A 14,896-nucleotide genomic window follows, 5' to 3' on the forward strand; every position below is an offset into this window, starting at 1 on the left:
TTTGAGATAAAACGGGTTTAAGTGTTGTCTGAACACTCTAAATTCAACCCAAATTGTTATAATTAGTCAAATGCATTGTATTGTTACATATTTTGACCCTAGAAAGAGTAACATAGCTGTTTACTGCTTCAAATCAATGTTTCTCTCGGTTTTAGCCTGGTTTGTCGGTTTAAGCCTGTTTTGGGATAAAACGGGTTTAAGTGTTGTCTCAACACTCCAAATTGAACCCAAACTGTTATAATCAGTCAAATGCATTGTATTGTTACACGTTTTGACCCTAGAAAGAGTAACACAGCTGTTTACTGCTTCGAATCAATGTTTTCTCTCGGTTTTAGCCTGTTTTTTCGGTTTAACCTTGTTTTGGGATAAAACGAGTTAAAGTGTTGTCTAAACACTCCAAATTCATCCCGAATTCTTACACTTAGTCAAATGCATTGGAATGTCACACATTCTGACCCTAGAAACAGTAACAACGCTGTTTACTGCTTAGAATCAATGGTTTCTCGGTTTTAGCCTGTTTGAGGACAAAATGGGTATAAGTGGTGTCTAAACACTCCAAATTCATCCCGATCTCTTATAATTAGTCATATGCATTGGATTGTTATATATTTTGACCCTGGAAAGATTAACATAGCTGTTTACTGCTTCGAATCAATTTTTTCTCTCGGTTTTAGCCTATTTTTGGTTTAAGTCTTTTTTGGGATAAAACAGGTTTAAGTGTTGTCTAAACACTCCAAATTCATCCCGAAATTTTACAATTAGTTAAATGGATTGGAATATCACACATTATGACCCTAGGAACTGTAACAAAGCTGTTTACTACTTAGAATCAACGTTTTCTCGGCTTTAGCCTGTTTCGGGAGAAAATGGGTATAAGTGCTGTCCAAATAATCCAAATTCAACTCGAACTCTTAAATTAGTCAAATTCATTGGATTGTTATATATTTTAACCGTAAAAAGAGTAACATAGCTGTTTACTGCTTCAAATCAATGTTTCTCTCGGTTTTCACCTATTTTCTCGGTTTAAGCCTTTTTTGGGATAAAACGGGTTTAAGTGTTTTCTGAACACCACTAAATTCAACCCAAACTGTTATAATTAGTCAAATGCATTGTATTGTTACATATGTTTACCCTAGAAAGAGTAACATAGCTGTTTACTGCTTCAAATCAATGTTTCTCTCGGTTTTAGCCTGTTTTCTCGGTTAAGCCTGATTTGGGATAAAACGGGTTTAAGTGTTGTCTAAACACTCCAAATTGAACCCTAACTCTTATAATCAGTCAATACATTTATGGTTTCATGTTTGGACCCTAGAAAGAGTAACACAGCTGTTTACTGCTTCGAATCAATGTATTCTCTCGGTTTTAGCCTGTTTTCTCGGTTTAAGCATGTTTTGGGATAAAACGGGTTTAAGTGTTGTCTAAACACTCCAAATTCATCCCGAATTCTTACAATTAGTCAAATGCATTGGAATGTCACAAATTCTGACCCTATAAACAGTAACAACGCTGTTTACTGCTTATAATCAATGTTTTCTCGGTTTTAGCCTGTTTGAGGACAAAATGGGTATAAGTGGTGTCTAAACACTCCAAATTCATCCCGACCTCTTATAATTAGTCAAATGCATTGGATTATTATATATTTTGACTCTGGCAAGATAAATATAGCTGTTTACTGCTTCAAATCAATTTTTTCTCTCGGTTTTAGCCTATTTTCGGTTTAAGTCGTTTTTGGGATAAAACGGGTTTAAGTGTTGTCTAACCACTCCAAATTCATCCCAAACTCTTACAATTAGTGAAATGGATTGCAATTTCACACATTATTGCCCTATAAACTGTAACAAATCTGTTTACTGCTTAGAATAATCGTTTTCTTGGCTTTAGCCTGTTTCGGGACAAAATGGGTCTAAGTGGTGTCCAAACAATCCAAATTCAACTCGAACTCTTATAATTAGTCAAATGTATTGGATTGTTACATATTTTAACTGTAAAAAGAGTAACATAGCTGTTGACTGCTTCAAATCAATGTTTCTCTCGGTTTTCGCCTGTTTTTTTGGTTTAAGCCTTTTTGAGATAAAACGGGTTTAAGTGTTGTCTGAACACTCTAAATTCAACCCAAATTGTTATAATTAGTCAAATGCATTGTATTGTTACATATTTTGACCCTAGAAAGAGTAACATAGCTGTTTACTGCTTCAAATCAATGTTTCTCTCGGTTTTAGTCTTGTTTGTCGGTTTAAGCCTGTTTTGGGATAAAACGGGTTTAAGTGATTGTCTCAACACTACAAATTGAACCCAAACTGTTATAATCAGTCAAATGCATTGTATTGTTACACGTTTTGACCCTAGAAAGAGTAACACAGCTGTTTACTGCTTCTAATCAATGTTTTCTCTCGGTTTTAGCCTGTTTTCTCGGTTTAAGCTTGTTTTGGGATAAAACGGGTTAAAGTGTTGTCTAAAAACTCCAAATTCATCCCGAATTCTTACACTTAGTCAAATGCATTGGAATGTCACACATTCTGACCCTAGAAACAGTAACAACGCTGTTTACTGCTTAGAATCAATGTTTTCTCGGTTTTAGCCTGTTTGAAGACAAAATGGGTATAAGTGGTGTCTAAACACTCCAAATTCATCCCGACCTCTTATAATTAGTCAAATGCATTAGATTGTTATATATTTTGACCCTGGAAAGATTAACATAGCTGTTTACTGCTTCGAATCAATTTTTTCTCTCGGTTTTAGCCTATTTTTGGTTTAAGTCTTTTTTGGGATAAAACGGGTTTAAGTGTTGTCTAAACACTCCAAATTCATCCCGAACTTTTACAATTAGTTAAATGGATTGGAATGTCACACATTATGACCCTAGGAACTGTAACAAAGCTGTTTACTACTTAGAATCAACGTTTTCTCGGCTTTAGCCTGTTTCGGGAGAAAATGGGTACAAGTGTTGTCCAAATAATCCAAATTCAACTCGAACTCTTATAATTAGTCAAATTCATTGGATTGTTATATATTTTAACCGTAAAAAGAGTAACATAGCTGTTTACTGCTTCAAATCAATGTTTCTCTCGGTTTTCACCTATTTTCTCGGTTTAAGCCTTTTTTGGGATAAAACGGGTTTAAGTGTTGTCTGAACACTCTAAATTCAATCCAAATTGTTATAATTAGTCAAATGCATTGTATTGTAACATATTTTTACCCTAGAAAGAGTAACATAGCTGTTTACTGCTTCAAATCAATGTTTCTCTCGGTTTTAGCCTGGTTTGTCGGTTTAAGCCTGTTTTGGGATAAAACGGGTTTAAGTGTTGTCTCAACACTCCAAATTGAACCCAAACTGTTATAATCAGTCAAATGCATTGTATTGTTACATGTTTTGACCCTAGAAAGAGTAACACAGCTGTTTACTGCTTCGAATCAATGTTTTCTCTCGGTTTTAGCCTGTTTTTTCGGTTTAACCTTGTTTTGGGATAAAACGAGTTAAAGTGTTGTCTAAACACTCCAAATTCATCCCGAATTCTTATACTTAGTCAAATGCATTGGAATGTGACACATTCTAACCCTAGAAACAGTAACAACGCTGTTTACTGCTTAGAATCAATGGTTTCTCGGTTTTAGCCTGTTTGAGGACAAAATGGGTATAAGTGGTGTCTAAACACTCCAAATTCATCCCGATCTCTTATAATTAGTCATATGCATTGGATTATTATATATTTTGACCCTGGAAAGATTAACATAGCTGTTTACTGCTTCGAATCAATTTTTTCTCTCGGTTTTAGCCTATTTTTGGTTTAAGTCTTTTTTGGGATAAAACAGGTTTAAGTGTTGTCTAAACACTCCAAATTCATCCCAAAATTTTACAATTAGTTAAATGGATTGGAATATCACACATTATGACCCTAGGAACTGTAACAAAGCTGTTTACTACTTAGAATCAACGTTTTCTCGGCTTTAGCCTGTTTCGGGAGAAAATGGGTATAAGTGCTGTCCAAATAATCCAAATTCAACTCGAACTCTTAAATTAGTCAAATTCATTGGATTGTTATATATTTTAACCGTAAAAAGAGTAACATAGCTGTTTACTGCTTCAAATCAATGTTTCTCTCGGTTTTCACCTATTTTCTCGGTTTAAGCCTTTTTTGGGATAAAACGGGTTTAAGTGTTTTCTGAACACCACTAAATTCAACCCAAACTGTTATAATTAGTCAAATGCATTGTATTGTTACATATGTTTACCCTAGAAAGAGTAACATAGCTGTTTACTGCTTCAAATCAATGTTTCTCTCGGTTTTAGCCTGTTTTCTCGGTTAAGCCTGATTTGGGATAAAACGGGTTTAAGTGTTGTCTAAACACTCCAAATTGAACCCTAACTCTTATAATCAGTCAATACATTTATGGTTTCATGTTTGGACCCTAGAAAGATTAACACAGCTGTTTACTGCTTCGAATCAATGTATTCTCTCGGTTTTAGCCTGTTTTCTCGGTTTAAGCATGTTTTGGGATAAAACGGGTTTAAGTGTTGTCTAAACACTCCAAATTCATCCCAAATTCTTACAATTAGTCAAATGCATTGGAATGTCACAAATTCTGACCCTATAAACAGTAACAACGCTGTTTACTGCTTATAATCAATGTTTTCTCGGTTTTAGCCTGTTTGAGGACAAAATGGGTATAAGTGGTGTCTAAACACTCCAAATTAATCCCGACCTCTTATAATTAGTCAAATGCATTGGATTATTATATATTTTGACCCTGGCAAGATAAATATAGCTGTTTACTGCTTCGAATCAATGTTTTCTCTCGGTTTTAGCCTGTTTTTTCGGTTTAACCTTGTTTTGGGATAAAACGAGTTAAAGTGTTGTCTAAACACTCCAAATTCATCCCGAATTCTTACACTTAGTCAAATGCATTGGAATGTCACACATTCTGACCCTAGAAACAGTAACAACGCTGTTTACTGCTTAGAATCAATGGTTTCTCGGTTTTAGCCTGTTTGAGGACAAAATGGGTATAAGTGGTGTCTAAACACTCCAAATTCATCCCGATCTCTTATAATTAGTCATATGCATTGGATTGTTATATATTTTGACCCTGGAAAGATTAACATAGCTGTTTACTGCTTTGAATCAATTTTTCTCTCGGTTTTAGCCTATTTTTGGTTTAAGTCTTTTTTGGGATAAAACAGGTTTAAGTGTTGTCTAAACACTCCAAATTCATCCCGAAATTTTACAATTAGTTAAATGGATTGGAATATCACACATTATGACCCTAGGAACTGTAACAAAGCTGTTTACTACTTAGAATCAACGTTTTCTCGGCTTTAGCCTGTTTCGGGAGAAAATGGGTATAAGTGCTGTCCAAATAATCCAAATTCAACTCGAACTCTTAAATTAGTCAAATTCATTGGATTGTTATATATTTTAACCGTAAAAAGAGTAACATAGCTGTTTACTGCTTCAAATCAATGTTTCTCTCGGTTTTCACCTATTTTCTCGGTTTAAGCCTTTTTTGGGATAAAACGGGTTTAAGTGTTTTCTGAACACCACTAAATTCAACCCAAACTGTTATAATTAGTCAAATGCATTGTATTGTTACATATGTTTACCCTAGAAAGAGTAACATAGCTGTTTACTGCTTCAAATCAATGTTTCTCTCGGTTTTAGCCTGTTTTCTCGGTTAAGCCTGATTTGGGATAAAACGGGTTTAAGTGTTGTCTAAACACTCCAAATTGAACCCTAACTCTTATAATCAGTCAATACATTTATGGTTTCATGTTTGGACCCTAGAAAGAGTAATACAGCTGTTTACTGCTTCGAATCAATGTATTCTCTCGGTTTTAGCCTGTTTTCTCGGTTTAAGCATGTTTTGGGATAAAACGGGTTTAAGTGTTGTCTAAACACTCCAAATTCATCCCGAATTCTTACAATTAGTCAAATGCATTGGAATGTCACAAATTCTGACCCTATAAACAGTAACAACGCTGTTTACTGCTTATAATCAATGTTTTCTCGGTTTTAGCCTGTTTGAGGACAAAATGGGTATAAGTGGTGTCTAAACACTCCAAATTCATCCCGACCTCTTATAATTAGTCAAATGCATTGGATTATTATATATTTTGACCCTGGCAAGATAAATATAGCTGTTTACTGCTTCAAATCAATTTTTTCTCTCGGTTTTAGCCTATTTTCGGTTTAAGTCGTTTTTGTTATAAAACGGGTTTAAGTGTTGTCTAACCACTCCAAATTCATCCCAAACTCTTACAATTAGTGAAATGGATTGCAATTTCACACATTATTGCCCTATAAACTGTAACAAATCTGTTTACTGCTTAGAATAATCGTTTTCTTGGCTTTAGCCTGTTTCGGGACAAAATGGGTCTAAGTGGTGTCCAAACAATCCAAATTCAACTCGAACTCTTATAATTAGTCAAATGTATTGGATTGTTACATATTTTAACTGTAAAAAGAGTAACATATCTGTTGACTGCTTCAAATCAATGTTTCTCTCGGTTTTCGCCTGTTTTTTTGGTTTAAGCCTTTTTGAGATAAAACGGGTTTAAGTGTTGTCTGAACACTCTAAATTCAACCCAAATTGTTATAATTAGTCAAATGCATTGTATTGTTACATATTTTGACCCTAGAAAGAGTAACATAGCTGTTTACTGCTTCAAATCAATGTTTCTCTCGGTTTTAACCTTGTTTGTCGGTTTAAGCCTGTTTTGGGATAAAACGGGTTTAAGTGTTGTCTCAACACTACAAATTGAACCCAAACTGTTATAATCAGTCAAATGCATTGTATTGTTACACGTTTTGACCCTAGAAAGAGTAACACAGCTGTTTACTGCTTCGAATCAATGTTTTCTCTCGGTTTTAGCCTGTTTTCTCGGTTTAAGCTTGTTTTGGGATAAAACGGGTTAAAGTGTTGTCTAAAAACTCTAAATTCATCCCGAATTCTTACACTTAGTCAAATGCATTGGAATGTCACACATTCTGACCCTAGAAACAGTAACAACGCTGTTTACTGCTTAGAATCAATGTTTTCTCGGTTTTAGCCTGTTTGAGGACAAAATGGGTATAAGTGGTGTCTAAACACTCCAAATTCATCCCGACCTCTTATAATTAGTCAAATGCATTAGATTGTTATATATTTTGACCCTGGAAAGATTAACATAGCTGTTTACTGCTTCGAATCAATTTTTTCTCTCGGTTTTAGCCTATTTTTGGTTTAAGTCTTTTTTGGGATAAAACGGGTTTAAGTGTTGTCTAAACACTCCAAATTCATCCCGAACTTTTACAATTAGTTAAATGGATTGGAATGTCACACATTATGACCCTAGGAACTGTAACAAAGCTGTTTACTACTTAGAATCAACGTTTTCTCGGCTTTAGCCTGTTTCGGGAGAAAATGGGTATAAGTGTTGTCCAAATAATCCAAATTCAACTCGAACTCTTATAATTAGTCAAATTCATTGGATTGTTATATATTTTAACCGTAAAAAGAGTAACATAGCTGTTTACTGCTTCAAATCAATGTTTCTCTCGGTTTTCACCTATTTTCTCGGTTTAAGCCTTTTTTGGGATAAAACGGGTTTAAGTGTTGTCTGAACACTCTAAATTCAACCCAAATTGTTATAATTAGTCAAATGCATTGTATTGTTACATATTTTTACCCTAGAAAGAGTAACATAGCTGTTTACTGCTTCAAATCAATGTTTCCCTCGGTTTTAGCCTGTTTTCTCGGTTAAGCCTGTTTTGGGATAAAACGGGTTTAAGTGTTGTCTAAACACTCCAAATTGAACCCTAACTCTTATAATCAGTCAATACATTGATGGTTTCATGTTTGGAACCTAGAAAGAGTAACACAGCTGTTTACTGCTTCGAATCAATGTTTTCTCTCGGTTTTTGCTTGTTTTCTCGGTTTAAGCATGTTTTGGGATAAAACGGGTTTAAGTGTTGTCTAAACACTCCAAATACATCCCAAATACTTACACTTAGTCAAATGTATTGGAATGTCACACATTCTGACCCTAGAAACAGTAACAATGCTGTTTACTGCTTAGAATCAATGTTTTCTCGGTTTTAGTCTGTTTGAGGACAAAATGGGTATAAGTGGTTTCTAAACACTCCAAATTCATCCCGACCTCTTATAATTAGTCAAATGCATTATATTGTTATATATTTTGACCCTGTAAATATTAGCATAGCTGTTTACTGCTTCGAATCAATTTTTTCTCTCAGTTTTAGCCTATTTTTGGTTTAAGTCTTTTTTGGGATAAAACGGGTTTAAGTGTTGTCTAAACACTCCAAATTCATCCCGAACTTTTACAATTAGTTAAATGGATTGGAATGTCACACATTATGACCCTAGGAACTGTAACAAAGCTGTTTACTACTTAGAATCAACGTTTTCTCGGCTTTAGCCTGTTTCGGGAGAAAATGGGTATAAGTGTTGTCCAAATAATCCAAATTCAACTCGATTTCTTATAATTAGTCAAATTCAATGGATTGTTATATATTTTAACCGTAAAAAGAGTAACATAGCTGTTTACTGCTTCAAATCAATGTTTCTCTCGGTTTTCACCTATTTTCTCGGTTTAAGCCTTTTTTGGGATAAAACGGGTTTAAGTGTTGTCTGAACACTCTAAATTCAACCCAAATTGTTATAATTAGTCAAATGCATTGTATTGTTACGTATTTTTACCCTAGAAAGAGTAACATAGCTGTTTACTGCTTCAAATCAATGTTTCTCTCGGTTTTAGCCTGGTTTGTCGGTTTAAGCCTGTTTTGGGATAAAACGGGTTTAAGTGTTGTCTCAACACTCCAAATTGAACCCAAACTGTTATAATCAGTCAAATGCATTGTATTGTTACACGTTTTGACCCTAGAAAGAGTAACACAGCTGTTTACTGCTTCGAATCAATGTTTTCTCTCGGTTTTAGCCTGTTTTTTCGGTTTAACCTTGTTTTGGGATAAAACGAGTTAAAGTGTTGTCTAAACACTCCAAATTCATCCCGAATTCTTACACTTAGTCAAATGCATTGGAATGTCACACATTCTGACCCTAGAAACAGTAACAACGCTGTTTACTGCTTAGAATCAATGGTTTCTTGGTTTTAGCCTGTTTGAGGACAAAATGGGTATAAGTGGTGTCTAAACACTCCAAATTCATCCCGATCTCTTATAATTAGTCATATGCATTGGATTGTTATATATTTTGACCCTGGATAGATTAACATAGCTTTTTACTGCTTCGAATCAATTTTTTCTCTCGGTTTTAGCCTATTTTTGGTTTAAGTCTTTTTTGGGATAAAACAGGTTTAAGTGTTGTCTAAACACTCCAAATTCATCCCGAACTTTTACAATTAGTTAAATGGATTGGAATATCACACATTATGACCCTAGGAACTGTAACAAAGCTGTTTACTACTTAGAATCAACGTTTTCTCGGCTTTAGCCTGTTTCGGGAGAAAATGGGTATAAGTGTTGTCCAAATAATCCAAATTCAACTCGATTTCTTATAATTAGTCAAATTCATTGGATTGTTATATATTTCAACCGTAAAAGAGTAACATAGCTGTTTACTGCTTCAAATCAATGTTTCTCTCGGTTTTCACCTATTTTCTCGGTTTAAGCCTTTTTTGGGATAAAACTGGTTTAAGTGTTGTCTGAACACTCTAAATTCAACCCAAATTGTTATAATTAGTCAAATGCATTGTATTGTTACATATTTTTACCCTAGAAAGAGTAACATAGCTGTTTACTGCTTCAAATCAATGTTTCTCTCGGTTTTAGCCTGTTTTCTCGGTTAAGCCTGTTTTGGGATAAAACGGGTTTAAGTGTTGTCTAAACACTCCAAATTGAACCCTAACTCTTATAATCAGTCAATACATTGATGGTTTCATGTTTGGACCCTAGAAAGAGTAACACAGCTGTTTACTGCTTCGAATCAATGTTTTCTCTCGGTTTTTGCTTGTTTTCTCGGTTTAAGCATGTTTTGGGATAAAACGGGTTTAAGTGTTGTCTAAACACTCCAAATTCATCCCAAATACTTACAATAAGTCAAATGCATTGGAATGTCACACATTCTAACCCTAGAAACAGTAACAACGCTGTTTACTGCTTTGAATCAATGTTTTCTTGGTTTTAGCCTGTTTCAAGACAAAATGGGTATACGTGGTGTCTAAACATTCCAAATTTATCCCGACCTCTTATAATTAGTCAAATGCATTGGATTTTTATAAATTTTGACCCTGGAAAGAGTAACATAGCTGTTTCCTGCTTCGAATCAATTTTTTCTCTCGGTTTTAGCCTATTTTCTGTTTAAGCCTGTTTTGGGATAAAACGGGTTTAAGTGTTGTCTAAACACTCGAAATTCATCCCGACCTCTTATAATTAGTCAAATGCATTCTATTGTTATATATTTTGACCCTGGAAAGATTAACATAGCTGTTTACTGCTTCAAATCAATTTTTTCTCTCGGTTTTAGCCTATTTTTAGTGCAAGCCTGTTTAGGGATAAAATAGGTTTAAGTTTTGTCTAAACACTCCAAATTCATCCCGACCTCTAATAATTAGTCAAATGCATATGTTTGTTATATATTTTGACCCTGGAAAGATAAACATAGCTGTTTACTGCTTCGAATCAATTTTTTCTCTCGGTTTTAGCCTATTTTCGGTTTAAGCATGTTTTGGGATAAAGCGGGTTTAAGTGTTGTCTAACCACTCCAAATTCATCCCGAACTCTTACAATTAGTGAAATGGATTGCAATTTCACACATTATTGCCCTATAAACTGTAACAAATCTGTTTACTGCTTAGAATAATCGTTTTCTCGGCTTTAGCCTCTTTCGGGACAAAATGGGTTTAAGTGGTGTCCAAACAATCCAAATTCAACTCGAACTCTTATAATTAGTCAAATGTATTGGATTGTTACATATTTTAACTGTAAAAAGAGTAACATAGCTGTTGACTGCTTCAAATCAATGTTTCTCTCGGTTTTCGCCTGTTTTTTTGGTTTAAGCCTTTTTGAGATAAAACGGGTTTAAGTGTTGTCTGAACACTCTAAATTCAACCCAAATTGTTATAATTAGTCAAATGCATTGTATTGTTACATATTTTGACCCTAGAAAGAGTAACATAGCTGTTTACTGCTTCAAATCAAAGTTTCTCTCGGTTTTAGCCTGGTTTGTCGGTTTAAGCCTGTTTTGGGATAAAACGGGTTTAAGTGTTGTCTCAACACTACAAATTGAACCCAAACTGTTATAATCAGTCAAATGCATTGTATTGTTACACGTTTTGACCCTAGAAAGAGTAACACAGCTGTTTACTGCTTCGAATCAATGTTTTCTCTCGGTTTTAGCCTGTTTTCTCGGTTTAAGCTTGTTTTGGGATAAAATGGGTTAAAATGTTGTCTAAAAACTCCAAATTCATCCCGAATTCTTACACTTAGTCAAATGCATTGGAATGTCACACATTCTGACCCTAGAAACAGTAACAACGCTGTTTACTGCTTAGAATCAATGTTTTCTCGGTTTTAGCCTGTTTGAGGACAAAATGGGTATAAGTGGTGTCTAAACACTCCAAATTAATCCCGACCTCTTATAATTAGTCAAATGCATTAGATTGTTATATATTTTGACCCTGGAAAGATTAACATAGCTGTTTACTGCTTTGAATCAATTTTTTCTCTCGGTTTTAGCCTATTTTTGGTTTAAGTCTTTTTTGGGATAAAACGGGTTTAAGTGTTGTCTAAACACTCCAAATTCATCCCGAACTTTTACAATTAGTTAAATGGATTGGAATGTCACACATTATGACCCTAGGAACTGTAACAAAGCTGTTTACTACTTAGAATCAACGTTTTCTCGGCTTTAGCCTGTTTCGGGAGAAGATGGGTATAAGTGCTGTCCAAATAATCCAAATTCAACTCGAACTCTTATAATTAATCAAATTCATTGGATTTTTATATATATTAACCGTAAAAAGAGTAACATAGCTGTTTACTGCTTCAAATCAATGTTTCTCTCGGTTTTCACCTATTTTCTCGGTTTAAGCCTTTTTTGGGATAAAACGGGTTTAAGTGTTTTCTGAACACTCTAAATTCAACCCAAACTGTTATAATTAGTCAAATGCATTGTGTTGTTACATATTTTTACCCTAGAAAGAGTAACATAGCTGTTTACTGCTTCAAATCAATGTTACTCTTGGTTTTAGCCTGTTTTCTCGGTTAAGCCTGTTTTGGGATAAAACGGGTTTAAGTGTTGTCTAAACACTCCAAATTGAACCATAACTCTTATAATCAGTTTGGGTTGAATTTAGAGTAACCCTAAACACTCCACATTCTAACCCTAGAAACAGTAACACAGCTGTTTACTGCATAGAATCAATGTTTTCGCGGTTTTAGCCAGTTTCAAGACAAAATGGGTATAAGTGGTGTCTAAACACACCAAATTCATCCCGAACTCTTATCATTAGTCAAATGCATTGGATTTTTATATATTTTGACCCTGGAAAGAGTAACATAGCTGTTTACTGTTTCGAATCAATTTTTTCTCTTGGTTTTAGCCTATTTTTGGTTTAAGCCTGTTTTGGGATAAAACGGGTTTAAGTGTTGTCTAAACACTCCAAATTCATCCCGAACTCTTACAATTAGTTAAATGGATTGAAATTTTCACACATTATGACCCTAGAAACTGTAACAAAGCTTTTTGTTGCTTAGAATTAATGTTTTCTCGGGTTTAGCCTGTTTCGGGACAAAATGGGTATACGTGGTCTACACAATCCAAATTCAACTCGAACTCTTATAATTAGTCAAATGTATTGGATTGTTACATATTTTAACTGTAATAAGAGTAACATAGCTGTTTACTGCTTCAAATCAATGTTTCTCTCGGTTTTCGCCTGTTTTTTCGGTTTAAGCCTTTTTCGAGATAAAACAGGTTTAAGTGTTGTCTAAACACTCTAAATCGAACCCAAACTCTTATAATCAGTCAAATGCATTGTATTGTTACATGTTTTGACCCTAGAAAGGGTAACCTAGATGTTTACAGCGTCAAATCAATGTTTCTCTCGGTTTTAGCCTGTTTTCTCGGTTTAAGCATGTTTTGGGATAAAACTGGTTTAAGTGTTGTCTAAACACTCCAAATCTAACCCAAACTCTTATAATCAGTCAAATTCATTGTATTGTTACATGTTTTGACCCAAGAAAGAGCAACACAGCTGTTTACTGCTTAGAATCAATGTTTTCTCTCGGTTTTAGCCTGTTTTCTCGTTTTAAGCATGTTTTGGGATAAAACGGCTTTAAATGTTGTCTAAACACTCCAAAAAATTTCTAACTAATACAATCAGTCAAATGCATTGGAATGTCACACATTCTAACCCTAGAAATAGTAACAATGCTATTTACTGCTTCGAATCAATGTTTTCTCTCGGTTTTAGCATGTTTTCTCGGTTTAAGCATATTTTGGGATAAAACGGGTTTAAGTGTTGTCAAAACACTCCAAATTCAACTCGAACTCTTACAATTAGTTAAATGGATTGAAATTTCACACATTTTGACCCTAAAAACTTTAACAATGCTGTTTACTGCTTAGAATCAACGTTTTCTCGGCTTTAGCCTGTTTCGGGACAAAATGGGTATAAGTGGTGTCCAAACAATACAAATTCAACCCAAACTCTTATAATTAGTCAAATGCATTGGAATGTCACACATTCTGACCCTAGAAATAGTAACAATGCTATTTACTGCTTCGAATCAATGATTTCTCTCGGTTTTCGCCTGTTTTCTCTGTTTAAGCCTGTTTTGGGATAAAACGGGTTTAAGTGTTGTCTGAACACTCCAAATTCAACCCAAACTGTTATAATTAGTCAAATCGATTGTATTGTTACATATTTTGACCCTAGAAAGAGTAAAATAGCTGTTTACTGCTTCAAATCAATGTTTCTCTCGGTTTTAACGTGTTTTCTCGGTTAAGCCTGTTTTGGGATAAAACGGGTTTAAGTGTTGTCTGAACACTCCAAATTCAACCCAAAATCTTCTAATCAGTCAAATGCATTGTATGGTTACATACTTTGACCCTAGAAAGAGTAACACAGCTGGTTACTGCTTCGTATCAATGTTTTCTCTCGGTTTTGGCCTGTTTCCTTGGTTTAAGCATGTTTTGGGATAAAACGGGTTTAAGTGTTGTCTAAACACTCCAAATTCATCCCGAATTCTTACAATAAGTCAAATGCATTGTATGGTTACATGTTTTGACCCTAGAAACAGTAACACAGCTGTTTACTGCTTAGAATCAATGTTTTCGCGGTTTTAGCCTGTTTCAAGACAAAATGGGTATAAGTGGTGTCTAAACACATCAAATTCATCCCGAACTCTTATCATTAGTCAAATGCGTTGGATTTTCATATATTTTGACCCTGGAAAGAGTAACATAGCTGTTTACTGCTTCGAATCAATTTTTTCTCTCGGTTTTAGCCTATTTTCGGTTTAAGCCTGTTTTGGGATAAAACGGGTTTAAGTGTTGTCTAAACACTCCAAATTCATCCCGAACTCTTACAATTAGTTAAATGGATTGAAATTTCACACATGATGACCCTAGAAACTGTAACAAAGCGTTTTGGTGCTTAGAATTAATGTTTTCTCGGCTTTAGCCTGTTTCGGGACAAAATGGGTATACGTGGTGTCCAAACAATCCAAATACAACTCGAACTCTTATAATTAGTCAAATGTATTGGATTGTTACATATTTTGACCGTAAAAAGAGTAACATAGCTGTTTACTGCTTCAAATCAATGTTTTTCTCGGTTTTCGCTTGTTTTTTCGGTTTAAGCCTTTTTTGTGATAAAACGGGTTTAAGTGTTGTCTAAACACTCTAAGTTCAACCCAAACTGTTATAATTAGTCAAA

The sequence above is a fragment of the Camelina sativa genome, chromosome 1, assembly GCF_030686135.1.
Source record: "Camelina sativa cultivar CO46 ecotype springtype chromosome 1, ASM3068613v1".
Classification (NCBI taxonomy): domain Eukaryota; kingdom Viridiplantae; phylum Streptophyta; class Magnoliopsida; order Brassicales; family Brassicaceae; genus Camelina; species Camelina sativa.